Source organism: Lipotes vexillifer, unplaced genomic scaffold, assembly GCF_000442215.2.
Source record: "Lipotes vexillifer unplaced genomic scaffold, Lipotes_vexillifer_v1.1 scaffold617, whole genome shotgun sequence".
In the NCBI taxonomy this organism is placed as follows: Eukaryota; Metazoa; Chordata; class Mammalia; order Artiodactyla; family Lipotidae; genus Lipotes; species Lipotes vexillifer.
The window spans coordinates 598520-622934 of NW_006771417.1; the positions used below are offsets into that span (position 1 = coordinate 598520).

Consider the following 24415-nt stretch of genomic DNA (forward strand, 5'->3'; position numbering starts at 1 on the left):
CCCGCGTCTCCTGCATCGGCAGGCGGACTCTCAAGCACTGCGCCACCAGGGAAGCCCCTGGAGAGTTTTTATGATAAATGGGAAAATGACTATACTACCCAAAGCAATCTACAGATTCAATGGAATCCCTAATAAATTACCAATGACATTTTTTACAGAACTAGAACAAAAAATCTTAAAATTTGTATGGAGACACAAAAGACCCCGAATAGCTAAAGCAGTCTTGAGGGAAAAAAATGGAGCTGGAGGAATCAGACTCCCTGACTTCAGACTATACTACAAAGCTACAGTAATCAAGACAATATGGTACTGGCACAAAAACAGAAACACAGATCAGTGGAACAGGATAGAAAGCCCAGAGATAAACCCACACACCTATGGTCAACTAATCTATGACAAAGGAGGCAAGGATATACAATGGAGAAAAGACAGTCTCTTCAGTAAGTGGTGCTGGGAAAACTGTACAGCTACATGTAAAAGAATGAAATTAGAACACTCCCTAACACCATACACAAAAATAAACTCAAAATGGATTAGAGACCTAAATGTAAGACCAGACACTATAAAACTCTTAGAGGAAAACATAGGAAGAACACTCTTTGACATAAATCACAGCAAGATCTGTTTTGATCCACCTCCTAGAGTAATGGAAATAAAAACAAAAATAAACAAATGGGATCTAATGAAACTTCAATACTTTTGCACAGCAAAGGAAACCATAAACAAGATGAAAAGACAATCCTCAGAATGGGAGAAAATATTGCAAATGAATCAACGGACAAAGGATTAATCTCCAAAATATATAAACAGCTCATGCAGCTCAATATTAAAGAAACAAACAACCCAATCAAAAAATGGGCAGAAGACCTAAATAGACATTTCTCCAAAGAAGATATACAGATGGCCAAGAAGCACATGAAAAGGTGCTCAACATCACTAATTATTAGAGAAATGCAAATCAAAACTACAACGAGGTATCACCTCACACCAGTTAGAATGGCCATCATCAGAAAATCTACAAACAACAAATGCTGGAGAGGGTATGGAGAAAAGGGAACCCTCTTGCGCTGTTGGTGGGAATGTAAATTGATACAGCCACTGTGGAGAACAGTATGGAGGTTCCTTAAAAACTAAAAATGGAATTACCATATGATCCAGCAATCCCATTACTGGGCATATACCTAGAGAGAACCATAATTCAAAAAGCACATGTATCCCAATGTTCATTGCAGCACTATTTACAATAGCCAGGTCATGGAAGCAACCTAAATGCCCATCAACAGACGAATGCATAAAGAAAATGTGGTACATATACACAATGGAATATTACTCAGCCATAAAAAGGAACGAAATTGGGTCATTTGTAGAGACGTGGATGGATCTAGAGACTGTCATACAGAGTGAAGTAAGTCAGAAAGAGAAAAACAAATACCATATGTTAACGCATATATGTGGAACCTAGAAAAATGGTACAGATGAACTGGTTTGCAGGGCAGAAATTGAGACACAGATGTAGAGAACAAACGTATGGACACCAAGGGGGGAAGTGGTTATCTATTAATTATCTATTAATTGGCCTCTGCTTCCTTCCTTTCACATTTCATAGAGTCAAATATGCTCTGAGAATTATGAAGAAGTATCTTTTTTTACAAGATTTTTAACCCGTTTTTTTTTCAGTGCTCACCAGTTTATAGGCAGGTGAGACATAAATGTATGCAGAAATTACCTAGTGGCCTTTGTACCATAACCTAGCACATTCTCTAAGTTACTTAGGAAACTGCTGAAAAATGCACTGTGATAGGAATACAGGTCAGTTACGAGATGCAGACAAAGCCAACCTATAGGAGCTCAGTGCCTGCCCACAGTCCACACACCTGATGGAGCCTTACACTGATTAGTATGAGTAAAGTACATTTATTATCATTCTTTTACTTTATTATCCATCCTTTTACTTTAAACCTATGTGTGTCTTTACTTTTAGAGTGGGCTTTTTATAGGCAGCATAAAGTTGATTTTTTCTTATCCAACCTGACAATGTCTGCCTTACATTTTTTTAACTTTGTATTTAATGTATTATTGATATGACTGGGTTTTAAACTACCATCTTACTATATATTTTTTTCTATTTGTTCCAACTCTTCTTTGCTCCTTTTCCCTCTTTCTCTACCTTTCAGATTGAGAATTTTTTGTGATTCTATTTTATCTCCTTAGCAACAATTCTTTTTTGTGCATATTACTGGTTATTTGAGGTTTATAGTACACATCTTTAATTTAACAGTCTACTATCAAGAGACCTTATACTTCTTCACATACTGTACAAGAACCATACAATGATATGCATCTATTTCTCCCCTTCAAAACTTTGTACTGTCGTTTTTACACACTTCACTTCTGCATGTATTATAAACTCCATGATGCATTATTATTAGTGTTGCTTTCAACTGTTACTTATAAAGGGATTTAAATAATGAGGAAAAAATCTCTTTATATTTACTCACAGTTATCATTTCAATGATCTTAATTCCTTTGTGTAGATCCAGATTTCCAACTGGTAATATTTTTTTTCTTGTAGTGTGTGTCTGCTGGTAGTGAATTCTTTTCACTTTTGTATGTCTGAAAAAGTCTTATTACACCTTAGTTTTTAAAAGATATATTTACCAGGCAAAGAATTCTAGGTTATGGTTTTTTCACTATTTTAATGATGTTGCTCTATTGTCTTTTAATTTGCATTGTTTTCAAAGAAATCTGCTGTCATCATTATCTTTGTTCCTCTGTTTCATAATGTATCTTTCTACATCAGCAACTCAAGATTTTCTTTCTTATCACTAGTTTTAAGCAATTTGATTGTAATATGATTTGGTGTCTTTTTCTTCATGTTTCTTGTGTTTATTGAGGTTCTTGTATTATGTGGGTTTATATTTTCATCAAATTTAGAAAATACCCAGGTCTTATCTCTTGTGAGATTTTTATGCCCCTAACCCCTCCTCAGGCTCTTCAATTATGCATATATTAGGATACTTGAAGTTGTTCAACATTAATGCTCTACTTCTATTTTTTAGTCTTTGTGTGTGTGTGTGTGTTTCCTATTGGATATTTTCTATTCCTATTTTCAGGTTCATTAATCTTTTCTGCAATGTCTAATCTGCTGTTAAATCCAACCACTATATATATCTAGATCTAGGTATATTTTCTTAGACATTGTAGTTTTTCATCTTTAAAAGTCCACTTTGTATCTTTTATAACTCTATTTAGCATGTTCAACTTTTCCTCTAGCTTCTTGAACATATGGAATATAGTTATAACAAATGCTCAATAACATTTTACTAATTCTATCATCTTTGTCACTTCTGGGTTAGTTTGGATTAATTTATTAATCTCATATATTTCTGCTTTCTTGCATGCCTTGTAATTTTTGTTTGGATACCATTCATTGTGGATTTTAATCTACTGGGCAGTGAATATTTCTTATTCCTATAAATATTCTTGACCCTTGTTTGTGGCATGGTTAATTTCCTTAAAAATAGTTTGACTCTTGGGTCTTGTTTTTAAGCTTCTTAGGCATTCTGTTGTGACAATGTTTATACAGAGGCAAGACAATTCTGAGTACTCTCCCCAGTGACTTACAAGTTTTTCCACTCTGGCTGATGGGAATAGGCACTATTCCCAAATATTCTTTCTAATCATTTTAGGTGATTGTCTTCCAAGTCTCATGTAGTTTTCACATATATATGAACTGATAAAAACTCTACTGAATAATCACAAGGGACCCTATGCAGATCTCCAGGGTTTTCTGTGTATCTCTGTCCTGTGTACTTGAACCATCTTGGCTTCCCTGGACTCGCAGCTCTATCTCCTTAACTCAGGAAAACTGCCAAGCTCTTCTTGGGTTGTTGTGTTGTGTCTAGAAAATTTCTCCAGGCAGTAAACTAGGACAGTCATCTGGTACACAGCTCACCTTTCTTTTTTTCTTCCCCCCTCATAGGGAACTCTGTCTTCAGTGTCTTACGTAAAATGTTTTGAGAGTCAATGTTAAAAATATTTTGACTGTTTTTTTTTATTTTTTAACTTGTTTCAGATGGGTAAATCCAGTCTATTGTCCGATGTGGAAATCTCTTCCTTTTTTATCATTTAATCTATCTTGAGCTTGGGAAAAATCTCTGCATTGATTTACACTCAAGTATTTTGCTGGTGAATTTTTATTATATTTATACTGAAAGACAAGAGGATGGCAGATTCTTTTCACTAGTCAAGAATATGAGGAGAACTTAACTCTACAGGTTTAAAATAACCTTGCTTTAACTGCAATTATTATTTTTAAAATGTTTTACTTTAATTGCAAAGGCTCTGAGTGAAGACTAAAGCTTATATTTGTAAGAAATAATCTTTAACATACTACTTTTCTTTATTCTCACATTTGTTAATCAGTTATTCACATATTGTTACCTCTTCCATATTTATGAAAAAATATAAAATGTTAGATTGAATCTACGCCTTTTTTAAATCAATTCCTTAAAAATATATATATATATATATGAAATGTCCCCGTTTGAATATCCTTTCCTTCTGATAAGTTTTGATCTGAACTTTATTAGAATACACTGTTCCATCTGAATTGTGATCGTAAATGAAGTGAAATATGGAAAAAACACAATTGGAGAGAGTAAAGAGGCAAGAGCAAAATAAATCACTGAAATGTTGGGAAATGTGCCTGAAGAGGAAAGGCTAAAAGACTAAGTGTACATACCTAAGAAAATTGAAACTTAACAGCACATTTCATGTATATGAAAGGATATTTTATGGGTAGCAGTAAGCAGTATTTTGTTTGTAAATTGAGGGCAGAACTTCAACAGTCTCCTAGTTGATCACCCTGTCACATGCCTCATTTTCTTCATGCTATGATCTGTCTAACGCAGGGCTGGAAAAACAATATTACTCAAAGGCCATTTTCATTCATCTCTTTCATATTCAGGAACTTACAAGGACTCTTGCTAACTCTCTGCATCAAACCTAAACTTCCAAAAACAAGCATCCAAAGCCCTCCATAAAATAATGTTGTTTTTCTATCTCATAGCTCAGTAATTCCCATACTACACCCTCCATTTATTTATTTAGAAACTAAATTTATTTTTATTTATTTTTTTAATTTTATTTTTTGGCCCCGCGGAGCAGCATGCGAGATCTTAGTTTCCCCAAACAAGGATCAAACCCATGCCCCCTGCAGTGGAAGCACAATCTGGACCACTGGACTGTCAGGAGAGTCCCCACCCCCTCCATTTAAACCAGACTTTTCTGTGATGTAATTCTTGACCTCTCGTCCCCGAGACTCCCCATTTTGTACCCATGTACATGCTGTTCCCAAACCTTTTGACTAATTATGCTATAATCTCTAAAATAAGACACAAATTTGTTTTTTAAGAAAACTTTTCATATAAAACATTGAAGAAACCTAAATCTACTGTACCATTATTTCAGCTTTCAGTTTCTTCTTAATTTATACCTGTAAATAGGTTTCTTCACGACAACTGGTTGTGGAGGTCGTACCTTGCACAACTCCAGGGGAAACAATATGCACTGTAACGTAGGTAATGCACTCCCTAGATCTGTTCCATGCATACCTGAGCAGTTGTATGTTTAAGGGCCTGCATCTCTCCTCATCTTTTTGTTTCTTTATCACTGATAATACTCATGCTATTCATTTACTCCTGAGGTTGATATTCAAAGCCACTCCATCTTCCCCATAATATAGACACTATCTGCCTTTTCTCCTTCCATTTCTCCCTCTCTTATCACCTGAGTTTTCATGCTTTAGCCAAGGCCTTCTCAAGGTTGGCATCACTGACATTTTGGGCTAGGTAATTCTTTGTTGTTGGGCATGTCCTGTCCATATTGTAGGATGTTTAGTAGCATCACTGTCCTCTCCCCACTAAGTGCTACATTACCCCTGACCCCATTAGACAAAAATGTCTCCAGCCATTGTCAAATCTTCTAGTGGGGGCAAAAATGACTCCTGATGGAGAACCACTGCTCCAGCCATACCAAATTAGTAATAATTCCCCAAACACTACATGCTGATTCGTGTGTCCGTGCCTCTATCAGCGCGATTTCTTCTCTCCTTTATATTCCTATAAGTGAAAACTTGAAGAATTGTATTCACACTTAGAAAACAAACCAACAAAGAAATAAAGTAACTACCAAGAAACTACCATGACTACCACAACAACCACCACAATAGTCTAGGTGTCACTGTCTTGATGAAGCATAACCAGGTCCCTAGGCAGAATTTATCTCTCTCTTCTCATTGCTATTACACATGTAGATCACGTGCATTTTCCCACTGCTGCACTCATCACACTTCCTCGTAATTTATTTTCTTAAGATCCACCTCACTTAAAGGAATGTGAAGATAATGTGAATCCAAACCATTCCTGTAGGCTCATGCCTGGCATGTATGTACCAGTTATTGAAGAAAACATTCAATATTATCTTTTCTGCTGATTCTCCTGTTCACACAAACTGTACACACATTATTTCAACCGTATTCAAAGCCCTTACTATTTATTTTATGATTTTAATAACAGTGGTAGACATAAAATTGTTTTATTTTATTTGTTGTACAAAGATACATTGTACAACACAGGGAATATAGCCAACATTTTATAATAACTATAAAAGGAGTATAACCTTTAAAAATTGTGAATCACTATTTTGTACAACTGTAACTTACATAATGTACAGCAACTATACTTCAATAAAAAATAGACTTAAAAACAGCTTTAAAAAAGTGTCTAAAAAAGAAATGGTTTAAAAATTAAGCTTCAAAGCTTATATATCTTTTTATAAAAAAGAAAATTTTTATTAAAGGAAAGAAACATTTTATTTCTTAATAAAACACAGTTTTTGTGCAACAAATATTTTTGTTTGGATGTTAACATAACAGAAAAATCTTAATAACTCACAACAATGAGTCTGAATAATATTACAATGAATAGCATTTTGCTGAAGAGTTTTCTCTGCTTTACTTTTTCACTTCACTTATATAGATATAAATACCATTTTGTGTTTTCTAAAATATAGGTCATTTTGCTAAATTTAATAAACACTACTATAGACTAAAAGCATCTTCAAGCATCCTATATCCATTTTCAAATTTAAAATATTACTTTTGTTATCATCTTTGCCAAAAATTGAAGGATTGTTTCCAGTTTCTTTGCCATCATTTCCTATTTTCTTCTGAGTTTCTTGGGCAATATTTGTTAGTGGCATATCCTTAAATAATTGTGTGTGTGTGTAGTTCACATATGTTTATATATGTCATACATATGAAATATACATATACACATACACACACACACCATTTGCTTTTTCATCATCCCACTGAACAGAATGTGAAACTAAAGAGGAAATGAACCTCCATCCTTCCTGTTCCTCCTTGTGCCTCAGGAAAGAAGTGTTGTGAATAGGTGAGCTCCAATCCCTGGTTATGCTACTCCCAGGTAATACTGGACAGCCCCAAACTCCAAGGCATCTAAAGTGAGTATGTGGATAAATGTCGGCTCACAGATTCTGACTAGCACATCCTGGAAGACACTGAGGAAATACCAGATGACATTTGTCTTTTGGAGCCTCTTATCCCACAATCTTGGTTCCTCTCCTTTGTGGAGGCTCCATAAACTTTCAGAAAGCTGGAAACTTTCTGGTCTCTTCTCGGGATCCTTTTTCGTGATTATAATTTTTTGGCAGACAGTTATCTCTGCTCAGCTCAATAAGCATATCTAATACTTACTCGTGACTCTGTGGGAGGTTTTATGAATACAAAATGCATTAGACTCAGCTCCAGTATATCATACTCCAAAGGATGCTCATTTGAGAGTTTAAAACAATAAGGGGGTTACTGGACACCAAGACTTATGGAGATTAAGTTAATGTCATAAATAGTTAAATCAAATGTTCGGCTTAATGTACAATGTTATGCCAGTGTCTGCGTATCTTCGACCACTGGTGCCTTTCTGCACCGGAAATTGGTGATATTCCAAAGCCAGAGACTTAAACCACGTCTCAGACCACTATATTGATTACTACTCTCCTTTTTCCTCTTTACCTCTTTTCCAGTGTTACACAGGCTTACAATCTTTTTTCATTCATCCATTAAACACATAGTATTTATTATTTACAAGATTCTAGGCACTAGCAGAGGTGAAAAGGACATGGTACCTAATTCTGAGGCCTCTCAGTTTAGACAGAAAAGAGTTAACACCAACAGATCATTTGCAAATTGGTAAGTGTTGTACTAAGAAGCTAGAAGAGAGGCTCAGGGAAGGCTTTAGAGATGAGAAGACTTGTATACTGCACCTGAAAGACAATTAAGAGTTGTCATGGTAGAAAAAGGAGGAAGAACAGTCCCACAAGAGAAAAAACAAGCCTGAGCAAAAGCCAATGACTTGAAATAGACAGTCTCATTTGAAAAATGATAAAAATATTTTACGGGCCATGCCTATGGGTTACACTAGCAAAATTTACATGGCTTTCTATAGCCCCCATCTTGAGAATGCTGCAGTGATCAGGATTGCCAGCTTCTTCCTTGGGGGTGATGCCATCTGAGTGATTCTCAGGCCCCTACACCATGTACTAAGATCTACATGGACAAGAAGTGGCCCTTTTTTGTGTAATGCATGTTGTTACATGTATATATGCATGCTTTTATTTGTCCTGTTTATACCACACAACCTTAAGTAAAATTTTACGTAGAATCAGAGGTCCAACAAAAAATAGATGATGAGGGAGGTGACCTGATCTGGCTGAGGAAAGAACCATCTGCTCGTAGAATTTTCCACTGAATGACCACTTGCCTCACTAAACCATCAACAACTTGCCTTGTAAGTTTTCCAGAAGCAAACCCTGCACTGCTTGCCTTGTGGAATTATAAAAAAGGAGGAAACGAGGTCCCTTCAAAAATAAACCTACAGAATAGGATTTCTCTGACGGTTCTCCTTTACTGAGGGAATTTCCAGCTTGCAAACCACAAACATTATGAGGAGTTTCATATTTTTTGAAGTCTTATCAAATTAGAATATGGCCATAAACATTCAAGGATGAGCTCCTCATGTCTCCTATTATAAATACCAGAATTATATGTCAAGCAAAAGAAAATGTAAAATAGAATGAATATGGGTATGACTTAGAGCAATTAGCATGAAACTCAAGACTAAAAACCTATAGCCTCCAGCTGTATTTTGCACAGCAAGATCCAGATGAGGAAGGGTAAAGTACAACCTACCATAGAGGATCCAGAATGTTACCACCTGAACCCACAGATCACTCTCAGCAAAATGAATCCTGGGACAAGCAGACTTTGTAGGCATCCAAATAGAATGGAATGGGTCTACAGCATCACCTATGAGGGATTCTTCATAAAATCTAATAACATGATTATAACCAAGATGCTAAATCTAGCTTCTTGCTTCCAGGTGAATAATGAAAGGAGCAGAGGAACAAGTTAGATGACACTATCAGGTGGAGAAAGCAATTAGACAAATAGGTGACCCATTCATCAGTGAGTCAATGTCAAAAAAAAGATGGGCAGAGGGTAGGGAAGAAAGGGTGCTGAGTCTAATGAGATCAAAGAAACATAGCAACTATAAACATTGCTTTACCTTAACCAATTTGTTTAAACAAATGAATTTTATAAAACATTTTTGGTTAATTGGTGAAATTTTAAAATGTAATGGATATTAAATTACTTTAAGGAACTTTCCTTAATTTTGTCAGGTGCATTAATGATATTCTCTGATGTTTTAATGGTAGAAAATGTCCCATTTTAGAGTTGATACAAAAATGTTTAGGTTTGAGATGTTATATCTGCAATTTAAAATTATTCAGCAAGAAAATGTAAAAAGGGAATATGGCAAAATGTTGACATTTGTTAAATCAAGGTAATGGGTATATGGGAGTTATTTTATAATCTACATTTTTCCATATAATTGGAAGTTTTCATAAAAAAACTGGATTTTTTTAATTGATGCAATTGTAAGTGTGATATTAACTTGTGACATTAACTTGTATTGTTAAACAGTTTCTTTGCTTTTTTATGCCTAAGTGGATTAATGGCATCAATAGGAATCTTCTTTTTATATAAAAAATGTTTCTAAAACAGCCAAAAAAAATTTATAATCACTATTGTGATTTAGATGTAAGATAGAATGAGTTTGACATTGACTTCATTTGTTCACTCATTATTCATTTATTCTCCTCATTCAACAAATGATTTATAGTCACATCACAGAAAAACCATCCTCCAGAAATCAGTGAATTTTCAATTTTGATGCCCCATAGATCTACTTGCTCAAGTTGCTAAAACCATCTGAGTTTAAATTTTGTCAGCTATAAAATGAGAATATTAATAAATTTATATTATATGAGGAATAAGTCAGTTACTAAGTATAAGGTGCTAGAATTCAATGATAACTAAGTGAATGGTGGCATTATTATAAACAGTGGTGTCAATGACACTAAAACTATAATTATGAAAGGTCCCTTACTGAACTATTTTTCAAAAGATTCTTTCTGCTTCAGAGCATTCTTCATCTACTTTTAAACAGTTCTCCTATTGAAGAATTATAGCAAAATTTATTGCATATGCAATAAATTTATTTCTTAAAATGTAGATTAGTTATTTCTTAAAATGTAGAACCAAAATCCTAAATTCTAATGATTTAAAGATTATAAAAATTATAAGTACAGACACATTTCAATGAAAGATTTTTCTTCTGTATTGCAGAATCATTCAATACAGATTATTTCTGTTAGTGAGCATGTAAAATAAAAATTATAAAATACTCAAGAGGTTTCAAGACTAATTTGCAAAAACTGTATTACATTTTGAAAGAGTACCAGATGAGTTTCCCTAATAAACTTGCATTAGAGATTGGATAATTGGTGCAGAGAAGTGCAATTATTTCTTATGTATGTTTTTGAAACCACAGGGCCCATGAAATCTCTGGATTATACTTTCTAAGTAAAATGGCATCCTGTTAAAAAGTCTCAGAGTCCAGAAACATTTGATTTCAGAAACAGACTACCTACTTAAATAGATTATGCACAGGGAGATCAGGTGGCCACCTTCCTTAACTGATTTTTAGCAATTCAGTAACTATAGTGCCACCATTTATGCAGCTGTTGTCAAAGGCTCCGTGTTTCAATTTCCATTCCTCATTTTCTGACCTGTTCATAAATGTCTACTGCAGGCTGAAGCCCACAGTGCAAGGTTTTATTAATAATAGATTTAAAACTGTGATAGAATGTGTGTTCCCTCAACAGAGTTGGCAGTGCTCCACTTCATGGGACAGCTGGTCTCTGTAAGCTCACTTCCCAACAACTGACCAGAGCTGAAGCCAAATGAGCAGGAACTAATCAAATGGAACCAACTTACTCAGCTGGTTCAATGAATCTGTACAAGTGATGAAGACACAACAAAATAATTAGTCTTACTATTCTTAGGTCTTGAGACAACCTTAGGGAAAATCAGACTGAGAAAAAGCACCAAACCCATGTTTGATTTGCCCCATGGTAAAAATACAAAAATTGAGATGGATTTGGAATAGGATGTGACTATTCTACCCAAATATTTATGGTGTATCACTAAATGAAAGAGTGTACTGTTTATATTGGTTAGTCTATTCAGAATGTGGAGCATGGCTGAAACTATGACATGTCCCTATCAAAGAAATATCTGGAGTAATAAAACAATCATACATATCAACTAGACATGGATAATAGGTAATCAATAAATATTATTACTTGAGTGTTTATCTCTTCCTAAGAAATAGAACATTCCCAAAATAACTGAACTAAATATAATTTAGGCTGAAAAAATTCAGAAGGCAATTCAGGATTTAACAATGCTTATAATGTTTATTAAGAATGCCTAGAAATAGTCAAACTGTGAAGTATGAGAGTACAGTTTCCAATGCTGCCCCAATTTCTGACACCAACTGCAAGTTCAGGGGGATTCCTAAAACCACCCTCAGATTCAATAATTTTCATAGGACTCCCTGAAAACTTATATTTATGGTTACTGCTTATTATAGGGAAAAGGTAAAAATTGCAAGCAGTCAAAGGAAGAGACACATAGAGCAGGGTCTAGGAGGATTCCAAACATGAAGCTTCCATTCTCCTTTCCTAGAACTGACATGTAACAATGGGCACAGAGTACTGAAAATAAGGAAGCTCAACCAAGCTTCTGTGTCTTCAGTTTTCATTGAGGCTTTAATACCTAGGCAACATTGGTTGATTGCTCACACGGCTGAACCCAGTCTCTAGCTCAATTGATACCACATGAGCCAAAGTCGCCACCCTAGGTCACACTGTTGGTCTTGATGCTGGGGCCAGCCTCGACCCTAAAGCTATTGGGTGTGGATGACCTCACCCCAAGATCCAGTGTAGCCAGCCCCTATTCTAAACAAAGATGTTCCTACCAGGTATTAAATAGATGACCTCTGAGAAGCCTAGGGCAAAAACCAGATATTTCTTTGGGCAAGGCCAAATTCTTTACTACACAATGAATATTAAATGATCATTTCACACCTATGTGTGGAGTTAAAAAATATATAGTAGATAAGTATATTGTGAATCTCTAGTTTTACTCTCTGTGAACTTTCTTAACTAGGACAGTATAACTGCCCACTCAAATATTCTATTCCCTAGAAGTCAATGACTATTCAGTTTATGCAGTTTGATGCATAACCTTTCCAATACTGGGACTTATGAAAGCATTTTAATCTCAAACCATTTTATTTTAATCAGCAAGTATTTTTATAGATCCATGTCTACCCTGAGCTGTTTTCTGACTTACTAAGAAAGCCTTTCATCATACCCCATACACTTGCCCCCTCCTCCCTAAACACAACTATAGCAATACTAACTCTTGGTTCTCCCTCCATCCAGTCCAGTGACTTCTTAGTTAATTTTTTCAGTTCAGTCTCATTTCAGTTTAAAACTACCCCATGGAAGATAATTTAATTTGATGGGAATGAGTTAATGTCCATTAAATAGAACCAAGTTAAATATTTTAGGAATCCTAGTTACTGAGTCTGATCAATTCTAACACATGGTTACAGTATTCCCAGTTCAAGGAGAATTATTCATGAGGATTAACATTTTCAAAACTAACAAGATTATCTGGTGCTACTCTGAAAATAAATAAAATACAAGGCATTTTTATTTTATAAATGCATGTTGTATAAACAAAACTGTATATTATTACTCTTCCATGCAAAGTTCCATTCAGAATATATTTATCCAGATGGGGAATATTTATAAGCAGAGAACCCGGCATAAGAAAAGAAAAAGCTGCCAATCAAGCAAATTACCCTAATGACGATGATCATCAGGAAGGAAACACGTTATATGAACAACTGATTGCAGAGCAACTGATTGCAGAGGGTCAAAACATAGCTTTGCCATGAATGGGGCTAAAAACACCCCTGTGTCCACAGAAGGCTGCAGGGATGCTGCTGGTGTGCCAGAATGCAGTACTAGCTGGTAGGAATATTTTTCTCTAAAGCATGTCTCCTATGTGGATATCAATTTGTATTACACTTCTCTAAGGATCATCTAAAATGATTTGGTTTTCACCATAAAGGGGCCAACACATGACCAGCACTTAGAGAAATTTCAAGGATAAGTGTCTTTTTTAAGAGCTGTCTTCTAGTGGGAAATGACTACTTGTAGCCAAAGTAAAATTAGTCAGCAGGGCTTCCCTCGTGGCGCGGTGGTTGAGAGTCCGCCTGCCGATGCAGGGGACACGGCTTCGTGCCCCGGTCCGGGAGGATCCCACATGCCGCGGAGCGGCTGGGCCCGTGAGCCATGGCCGCTGAGCCTGCGCGTCCGGAGCCTGTGCTCCGCAACGGGAGAGGCCACAACAGTGAGAGGCCCACGTACCGCAAAAAAAAAAAAAAAAAAAAAAAAATTGGCCCCAGTATAAGGAGCAAGATGACATATAATGAATGCTTATTATATGTCATGCGCTGTGTATAGATTATTCATTCAATCCTCCTGCTATCATATAAGGTGGAGATTATTATGTCTATTTTTATTTTCAGATGAAGAAATGAGGTGCACAAGGGTTGAAGAACCTCCCCCAGATGAAGCTGCTAAAGTGGCCAGTGAAAGAGTCAATCCCCATTTTATAGTACTCCAAAGAATATTCTTTCCCCATACTATTGTCTCAACTGTTGCAGGATGACACCGAATGGCCCAGTTGCTCTGGATCTAGTGTTGTGGACAGGCTTATCAATGGATCTAATTATTTCAATGTTTTTCCTTGAGGCTAAGAAGGCTAGAGATGCTAATAGCTTTCAGGGAATGAGATGGTCGGCCTGACTTCAAATCTCTGAACTGCCACTTACTAGTGTGCAACCTTGAGCACATTACTCAACTCTCTGCACAAGTTTTCCTCCTAAGTACACACACACACAATGGGTTGGTGTTTTGTTTCGATTTGGTTTGACTTCCTCTACCATTTGAAACTAAGTTGTAGACATTGTGGTATTTCACTTCCTAATACCTCCACATGAATCCCTTAAGAACAAATAATTCATTTGGTGCTTTGTTGGGAATATTCTTAATTTGATTTTCTGTATCTTAGTTTTATAAGTGAGTCTAAATCAAGAGATACCCAAGTCTTATAAATCTTAACCAATTCAGAAAGTTAGAATATGAATAGAATGACCCTTGCCTGGAATTGCTAGCAAAAATACCTGTGAGCCTTTAGTAAATTCTCCTGTCACAGTCAAGTACTATCATCATCCTCAAATTACAAAGATGTACAAATCACAGGTTTGCTACATGCTGAATCCAAGTACAGCTCAAGGCTCTTATGTGATTTGCCATCATTTTCACAATTATGTCTGGTATCCAGATGGTGATTGTTCTCAGTACTTCAGCTTTTGTATATGGAGAGAAGCCCTTACTACTCCCTCTAACTCAGTTTAACATTCAACGTATAAGTCTTAAAACTCCAATAAACAATGAACATTCTTTAGACATTAATCAATATTCCTCAATGTTTACTCACTACTGACACAAAAATAAATTAAAAGTTATGAATTTGGCAAATTATCTCCAACATTTAAAAACTGACTATAAACTTAATAAAACACTATAAATATTTGATTTAAAATACTTCTAATAAAAATTGCTTTAAGTATTGAAACCACTGTAAGATTTAGATAGCACACAGCATAGAAATACAGAATGATGTTTCAGAGTACCGACTATGGAACCATATCACCTGTATCTAAATTCTGATTTCTTCCACTTAATAGCTGTATGACTTTGGGAAAATTGTGCCTCATTTTCCACATCTATAAAAAGAAGGTTATCATAATATTTATCTATGATATTTATCTCATTGTCCTATTGTGAGTTAATAGTATATTAGGAGAACTTTGATAATACCAGGCATATGGTCAGTATTTGAAAATATTAGTTACATCTAAAAATATCACAGTGACTAGAGGAGCAGTTCTCAACATTTCTGGTCTCTGAATCCCTTTATTGAGAATCCCAAGATGTTTTGTTTAAGTTGGTTATGTGTATCAAGGTTTACCATGTAAGAAATTAAAGTTGAAAATTAAAACATTAATTTTAAAATAATAATAAATAGGTTAAAGTAAATAATATATTTTAGTAGGAAATAACTATATTTTCTCCCAAGAAATAATGAGAAGAGTGGCGGTATTTTACACCCTCGCACAGCTCTTTACCTGACTTCTATGAAGTCAGACGTTAGATTCTCATATTTGCTTCTGAATTCAATGTGTTGCAGCATGTTCTTTTGATAGAAGTATTTGAAGAAAATCCAAACTCACACAGATATGTAGTTGGAGATAAGAGGAGTATTTTAACAGACTTTTCAGAAAACTTTGGATATTCCTCTTGATACTTACACCAAAATTTGATAAGTGCTTGTCTACTAAAACTTCATTGCAATGTGCAATCTGAAAACAAATCAATGAACATTGCTACTCTGTTACATTGAATGGTCTATTTTGCACTTTGATTGGTCTTTTACTAATGATTTTCTACATTGATCCCTTGAAAAATATTGGTTCACTGAGTTATGCCATTCTTTCAAATATTAACATATTTTATAAAAATATATTTGTTAATATCTCCACCATCGTTTTCAGAAAACTCTGTAAGTATTGGGAAGCTCTCAAGCTCACAGTGGCTATCGCAATTTTTCCCAAATTCTAATTTTCTCTTGAAAGCTTGAATTTCATCATTGGCAACAAATACTATCAGTTGATTGCCTTTGAAGTGACAAGATGACTTCTTTTATTTTTAAGTAAATCTGTGCCAAATACTCAACTATAAAAAAAAAAAAACATACTTTGTTTGTCAGTTAATCTTTCAACTAAAAATTGTGTTCCATGGAAAGAAGGAGGTTGTTCAGCTCTCAACTCAAATGGACAAGTGCTTTTTCTGAAGAAAACCATCATAGTTCAAGATGCAGCAAAATGCTTTTTGTATACTTCTCAATTCATCACACAAAATATTAAACAGACATGTGCTCTCTCGCTTCTGGACAAGATGTACTGACAGGGACAGAACTGATCCTCCCCCTTGCAACAACCAAAAATACAGACAAAATATATGAATCAAATGCTTTCAAAGACACTGGATGTCAGTCAAAACAGCATTGATCCTTGACAGATGGGAAACGAATGAAGCCAGTCCTACAAGTGTCCTAATTCATTCCTTTGAGAGAGTTTCCAGGTCATGACCTAAAGAGAGGGAATGAGGCAGCACCGATGGACTCTCTGAGTTGAGGAGACTGAGAACCCAAGTGTCTAAGTGTTCACAGGAAAGAAGAGTGAACTACACAAAGAGAGAACCCTGGAAATCTTTATAGGGTCTCCCTCAAGAGTTCATTAGGGTCTGGATCAGCAATATATTTATTTTTAATTTGTTTATGTATTTATTCATTTATTCATGTTGTCATTATATTATTATTACTTATTATTATTATTCCTACTCTTAAGGGTCAGCTTTTTAACTAGATATTTATTTTGGAAACTTGCTAGATTGACAATAAATTTGACCTCTTCAAAATAGAAAGAATTCTACCTCAGGTTAAATGCCATTGCTGGTTCTGGCTTAAGGATCGAGTGATTCTTGGCATAACTTAGATGATCTGATTTGTTGCATCATGGGACAAGTCCAATCCTTTCCCGTAATTTCCAGAAAGCACTGTTATTTACTTTTAAATGGTCAGGATTACCTAAGTCATTATCTTTGTATAGTTACCTATATAAATCTTTCATTAAGATTAAAAACTTCTGTTGGCTTTATCTGTAATTTAAAATCATTAGAATGCTCCTCCAGAATGAAATAACGCCACTGCAGCAATACGGATGGACCTAGAGATTATCATACTAAGTGAAGTAAGTCAGAAACAGATGACACATACCATATGATATCACTTATATGTGGAATCTAAAATACGATACAAATGAACTTATTTACAAAACAGAAACAAACTCACAGACATAGAAAACAAACTTATGGTTACCAAGGGGGAAAGGGGGTCAGGGAGGGATAAATTAGGAGTTTGGGATTAGCAGATACAAACTGCTATATATATAATAGATAAACAACAAGGTCCTACTGCATAGCACAGGGAACTATATTCAATATCCTGTAATAAACCATAATGGAAAAGAAAGTGAAAAAGAATATTTATGTGTGTGTGTGTGTATGTGTATGTGTGTGTGTTTATAATTGAATCCCTTTGTTGTACGGCAGAACCTAACACATTGTAAATCACCTATACTTCAATAAAAACTTTTTGAAAAAAGAATGCTCATCCAGCCATTTTATCTACTAGAAAATGAAGGTTAGAATCTGACACAGTAATTCTTCCCTTTAGAATATCTGCCTAAATTATCATCCTGAAACAGGATGTTAACTAATTAATGTGTATGACCACCAGAGATGATCAACTGATGGACAATCTCTCTACCTAGTTATCATGTGCTGGAATTATTTGGTAAATAGGCATCTGCTGCAATGTCCTATCTTGTAGAGTTCTTGGCAGAATTTGTCTACTCAAAATTAGTCCTCTTCATTCTTTTTTATAGATTCTGATTACACAGACACACATACACACAGACACACACATATAATCTGCATATGTAGGAAAAAGTAAACTCAGTATATTTATATTGGCTTCCTCTTGCAGGCATATGTTGCTATCTTGCTTATCAGTAATAACTATACATATATACGTAATATAATACATACATACTTATATACACTTATACTTAAATGTTGAAACAGATAGATGTACATATAGAGTACATGTACACATGTATTAAAACTATTAAAATCAATAAAAACATTAAAATCAATAAAAACCAACCATCTACCAATATAGATAAAAAAAAAGATTATCTTTTTTTTTTTGGCATTACAACTACCCCATTGCGTATTTTATTCTCACTTTTTCTTTGAGTCCATTGTGAACTCATGGCCTTTAATAGACCTGAATTATTTCAGTTATTTATGATTTCAAGCCTATATTTTCTTCTCTAAGCTGATGGCAGCCTCCTTCAGCTGATTCTTCATCTATTTTGTAATAGTCCTGATATGTTTTTTAAAACTTTCCTACTTTTGGCAATAATAGAAAGTTTTCTGCCCATTCAGAAGCCTCTCTGTCCTAGAACAGAATAAAATCTTCTCTAAGACACTCCAGTTCCCTTTTTTTTGTGACTGGGATTAAAAATCAAAAACTTGGCATGAGGTGGTACATGTGAGAAGATGTAGCTGCTTCTGTTAACACCTCTGATTTTAAAATAATATAAAAATCAATTGACTAAGACAAATGAGCACTGTAGTTCTGTTCAGGAGTGAGAGGACACGGAAAGTCCAGGGCTGTTTTTTCTCCATGTGCATGACTTCCTTTTTCTTTTTTTTAAAGAAACATTTTCTGTCAACCTTATCTGCATTTTCTGTTTAAACGTGTGGACAAACAGCTTCAGGCCACTCAGGATTGTTCCCACCCATTCAGTGGCCTGAACAGTGGGAGCGCAGATCAGTCTTCAGTGGTGGGCTGAGCGCCCCCATCTTCTAGAGAGACTGCTGGCCAGGCCCCAGGACACCTGCATCTCCAGACGCCTCTGCAACCTCAGCTGACTAGCAGTTAACTCAGGAGCTGGAGCAGTCCATTCACCCTGAACAATTCCTCCTTGGTCACACAGCCTTTTCAGCAGCGACTCGCTCTTCCTTTTCAATGTCGTCTCTTCCTTTTCAATGTCTCCAGGGTGTCTGTAGAACTAGAGATGCGGTGTGACCTCCCACAGATGTTACTTTGGAGATGGTAACGCAGGTGTGCAGAACTTCCTGGGTCAGCATCCACCAACTCAGACCCAGAGTGAGCTCCCTTGTTGCTTCCTGGGATGGCAATGTCCACAAACTGCAGAGGAGAGTCTGTGTTACACAGAGCAGTGGTGGGCAGGTTGGCATAAGACGCTCCTCTGAGAGGCGGGTGATCTGCCCTGAGATCAGTAACCACCTGAAGTAGCAGCTCCCAGAGGGCTGCCTGGATCTGGTGAGTGAAGGCTCCAGAAGTGAAACAGCCAGCAATACGAGTACCTCTAGTGGCAGCAGCAAACATCGGCCCAGCTCTCTGGTCAGTATTTCTGGAGGATAGGACACTGACACCAGCCAGGTTTTCCCTGGCAACACGGCATGGGTTGCCAGCAGAAGCTTCTTCCAGGTTCTCTTCAGATTTATGATATAAGATGCCATCACTTTTCCTTTTGTAGATGTACCGTTTCATTTGGAAGTCAAGGTCGGTGCCAGCTCAGTGGGTTCCTGCTACAAGGAATTTGAGGACATCCTGCTCCTTCATTTTCAGGACATCAAGGACTCTGGACGTTATGCAAGTTTCCCTTAAGTCAGGATAGGAACCCAGAACAACGCCATTTAGACTCCTATCTGGGTAGCATTGTGTACAAAATGCTGCTGCTGAACTCTGTGGAAAGCAGGTGATTTCCACAGATATAAAAAATTTCATCATACATTGTTCTATTTTGCAAGTAAATATGTCATTATACATTTTTCAAAGAATTATTTGTTTTTATTCCCAAGGACTACATTTCTAGTAACCCAAATTATAAAGAGCTAAGAGACTGAATAAGGAAAAATAAACTATTTGGTAAACAGTGAATCTGATGTCAAATTTCAACTTCATCTTTTGTTAATTCTACTTTATTGCAGTACAATTTAATAATTTTTATTTCAATTTATTCAAACTAAAAAAAAACAAAAACAGTTCACCCATTTCTCCCAACCTTCACCCCATGCCTCTGGCAACCACGAATCTGTTCTCTGTATCCTTAAGTTTATTTTCCTTCTTTCTTTAGATTCCACATATAAGAGAGATTATATGGTATTTGTCTTTCCCTTTCTGAGTTATTTCACTTAGTATAATGCTCTCGAGGTCCATCCATGTTGTCACAATGGCAAGACTTTATTATTTTTATGGCTGAATAATATTCCATATATAATGGAATATTATATATAATATTATATATGTATATATCAATCACAGTTTCCTTACCCATTCCTCCACTGATGATACTTTGTTTTCATACCTTGGCTATTGTAAATAATGATGTAATCAACATGGGGCTGTATGTATCTTTTCCAATTAGTGTTTTTGTTTTCTTCAGACAAATACCCAGAAGAGGAATTGCTGGATCATATGGTAGTTCTATTTTCATTTTTTTGAGGAACCTCCAGACTTCTTTTTCATGGTGACTGTACCAATTTACAATCCCATCAACAGTACATGAGGGTGCCCTTTCTACACATTCTCTTAAATATTTTTTTATTTTTAGTCTTTTTGATAATAGCCATTCTAAAAGGAGTGAGATGACATCTCATTGTAGTCTTGATTTGCATTTCCTTGATGATTAATGATGTAGAGCATCTTTTTACGTGTCTGTTTGCTATCTCCGTATCTTCTTGGGAAAAAATATATTCAGGTCTTTTGCCCATTTTTAAATTGAACTGTTTGGTTTTTTGCTTTGAGTCCTATGAGTTCTTCATATATTTTGGATATTAGCCTCTTATCAGATATATGATTGCGAATACCTTTTCTCATTCATAGGTTGCCTTTCCATTTTGTTGATGGTTTCCTTTGCTATGCAGAAGCTTTTTAGTTTGTTGTAGTCTCATTTATTTTTGCTTTTGTTGCATTTGCTTTTGGTGTCAAATCCAAAAAAAAATCATGTCCAGGACTGATGTTAAGGCATTTACGGCCTATGTTTTTCCTAAGAGTTTTATGGTTTCAGTTTATTTTTGTGTATGGTGTAAGATAGTGATCCAGTTTCATTCTTTTGCATAGGGCTGTCTAGTTTTCCCAACACCATTTATTGAAGAGACTATAATTTCCCCATTGTATATTCTTGGCTCCTTTGTTGTAAATCAATTAATATACATGCATGGATTTACTTCTGGGCTCTCTACTGTGGTCTATTGATCTATGTGTCTGTTTTTATGCCAACAACATATTGCTTTAATTATATAGGTTTGTAATATAGTTTGAAATCAGAGAGCATGATGCCTCCAACACTGCTCTTCTTTCCCAAAATTGCTTTGGCTGTTAGGGGTCTTTCATGGTTTCATACAAATTTTAGGAATGTTCATTCTATTTCTGTGAAAAAATGCCATTGGAATAATGATAGGGATTTAATTGAATCTTTATATATTTGGTAGTATAAATCTTTACACTAGATCACAGTATAGGCTATATTCCTCTGTCATTTTTATGTTATCACAATTGCATTTGGTTAAAAAATAGTTATAAAGAGAAATTTTGTGCATAATTTTTCTTAACAACAAAGATTGTTTTTTTACACAGAACTGCCACTTACTCTCAAAGTATCTCTAATATGTGGAGTTCAAATTATTTCTGATTATAGCCTCCCATTTGAATCTATACTTCAAATGACTAGAGTTCACTGGTGTGTATTAAAAAGTAAACAGATGCTGAACATTAGCCCTATTCATGGAGAAGACCTTTCTCTGTAATTTTTAAAAATTGTATTATTTACCTGAAAAAGTCTGACCTCATTTTCTTAATAGTGTTTCTGACAGAAAAAAAAAATTCAGCGATTTTTTTAGGAACCTGAACCTAGCCCTGTTCTTATCACTAAACCCTGAGAAAGTCACCTCAAACCTCTGGTTCTCAGTTTCCTCACTCAAGTGAGATAAACTCACAAGTGCAGAATCAGCTATTCTTAAACTTTTTTTGGGGGGGGGTTTATTTTATAAATAGCACAGGCTATTTGAGAAGCTTGGCCTTCCCACATTAGATCAATAGAATTAAAGCTCTTCATGCAAAAAACAGACATTCAAATAGGATGGCAGGAGACTTTTTTCATTATATTATTAGCAGAAATAATGAAATTAAAACTACATTGGCCTCCTAGAACCAGTCTTTTTCAAACTCTCAGACTCTATCTTTCGATATTCTTTATTTGTCCTAAAATTTCTTAAGGGCTAAGTTCCTACCTTCCTCATTTTAATATTGTAATACCCTAGAAACATCCCAGGCACAAGTAATCACCTAATTTTTCTTATAATTTAACTGAAGTACCTCAGTTAATCCTCACTGCCACCTTAAAAGATTAGTTGTTTTCAATCCATTTTTTTGATTAGGAAAATAGGATCAAAAAGGTTAAGTAATTGCCTTGAAATCCCAGGGATTGTAAATGACAAAGGTAAGACTGTATTGTCAAATCTTCTAATGTTAAAAAAACAGGTGGCGGGAGTTCCCTGGTGGTGCAGTGGTTAAGAATCTGCCTGCCAATGCAGGGGTCACAGGTTCGAGCCCTGATCCAGGAAGATCCCACATGCCACGGAGCAACTAAGCCCAAGTGCCACAACTACTGAGCCTGCACTCTAGAGCCCGCAAGCCACACTACTGAGCCCGCATGCCACAACTACTGAAGCCTGTGAGCCTAGAGCCCGTGCTCCACAACAAGCCACCGCAATGAGAAGCCCGCGCACCTCAACGAAGAGTAGCCCCCGATCACCGCAACTAGAGAAAGCCCGCGTGCAGCAACGAAGATGCAATGCAGCCAAAAATAATTAATTTTTTAGAAGGTGGTTAACTCTAATTACAGAGGTAAATATTTTTTTCTTTGAAATCCTTGAAGAGGATTCATTTCACATCACCAATAAAATATTTTCTTAAGAAGAGGAAGATAGGTGAGCAAAAGAAAGCAGAAGGGAAACACTGAAAAAAGGATAGGAATGTTAAATTTCAAAATTTGCATTACCTGAATCTAAATTTATATCCGGTTGAAAAAAAGCATCGGATATGAATTGAGATTAGCACTGAAAAGACCCACTATACTAATGATACTGAGATATTTTCAAACTGACAGTCCAGCTTAAATCCCTCAGATTCCATGGCTATGCACTTTAAAGTTCTGTTAAGCGTGGACATCTCATGTTAAGTGTTCTTACTACAATAAAATAAATTTTAAAAAAAAAAGGAAAAGAAAATAAATGGCTAGACCAGATGTAGAACAGCTCTGCTTCTTCAGTTTGGCTATCAGATATGCTCCTAAGGACAAGATGGTAGGAGAAGGTTGATTTTTTTTTTTTTTGGCCCATACTGTTTTGCTTTGCTTTTTCCACAGGTGAAAAGCAGGTGGGGAGATGTGCTGGTTAAGTTTCAAACAGCAAGGAGTAAAGTCAGTAACACTTAAGATGACTGATTAAGAAAATGACGATCAACACTATTTTTAGTACTAATCCTTCTGTTGATTTTTTGTGGGACCAAGATGATCTGTGTTCTAATTATAGACTGGGAGCCAAAAGGAAAAACAAAAATATATGAGATCCTAAATTAGTAAATGTTTAGTGATGTAATGATTTCAATAACTTTAAGCAGTAGCAAATGTATAAGATAAATTTCAGTGTTTATGAGATGGGAAGACCCGAAACGGTTTTCACTGATGTGTTTTCTGAGTAGGAATAGTGCATATTTGGGCTGAAATGCATGAGCATTGCCGTCTACAAAACACATATGGCAAAATTGGTTAATTAATTGGAGAAACAGAGTTCCACCTAATATTCATGGCAAGTCAGTAAGTTCCACATATATTAATGGGTAAAAGAGAATGAATCAAAGAATTAGAAAAACATTTCTTCAGGTACAGAAAGATTGATAAAGACAATTATAAATATTTTATGATCTATACAACATAAAGAGCAAAAACAAAATTAAAAGAGAGGCAACTAGTGCAGAGAAAAATTGGCAACGGACATAACAGAAAATCTGTTATTTTACATATGAACAACTCTTTGGGATCAATAAGAGACAATCATTTCAATT

General features: G+C 35.5%; 1 protein-coding gene across 1 annotated transcript in view; it reads right to left on the reverse strand.

The window, feature by feature from the left end:
- ZNF804B (zinc finger protein 804B) overlaps window positions 1-24415 on the reverse strand; it is a 511655-nt gene that overhangs the window by 410466 nt on the left and 76774 nt on the right. The window lies entirely within an intron of this gene.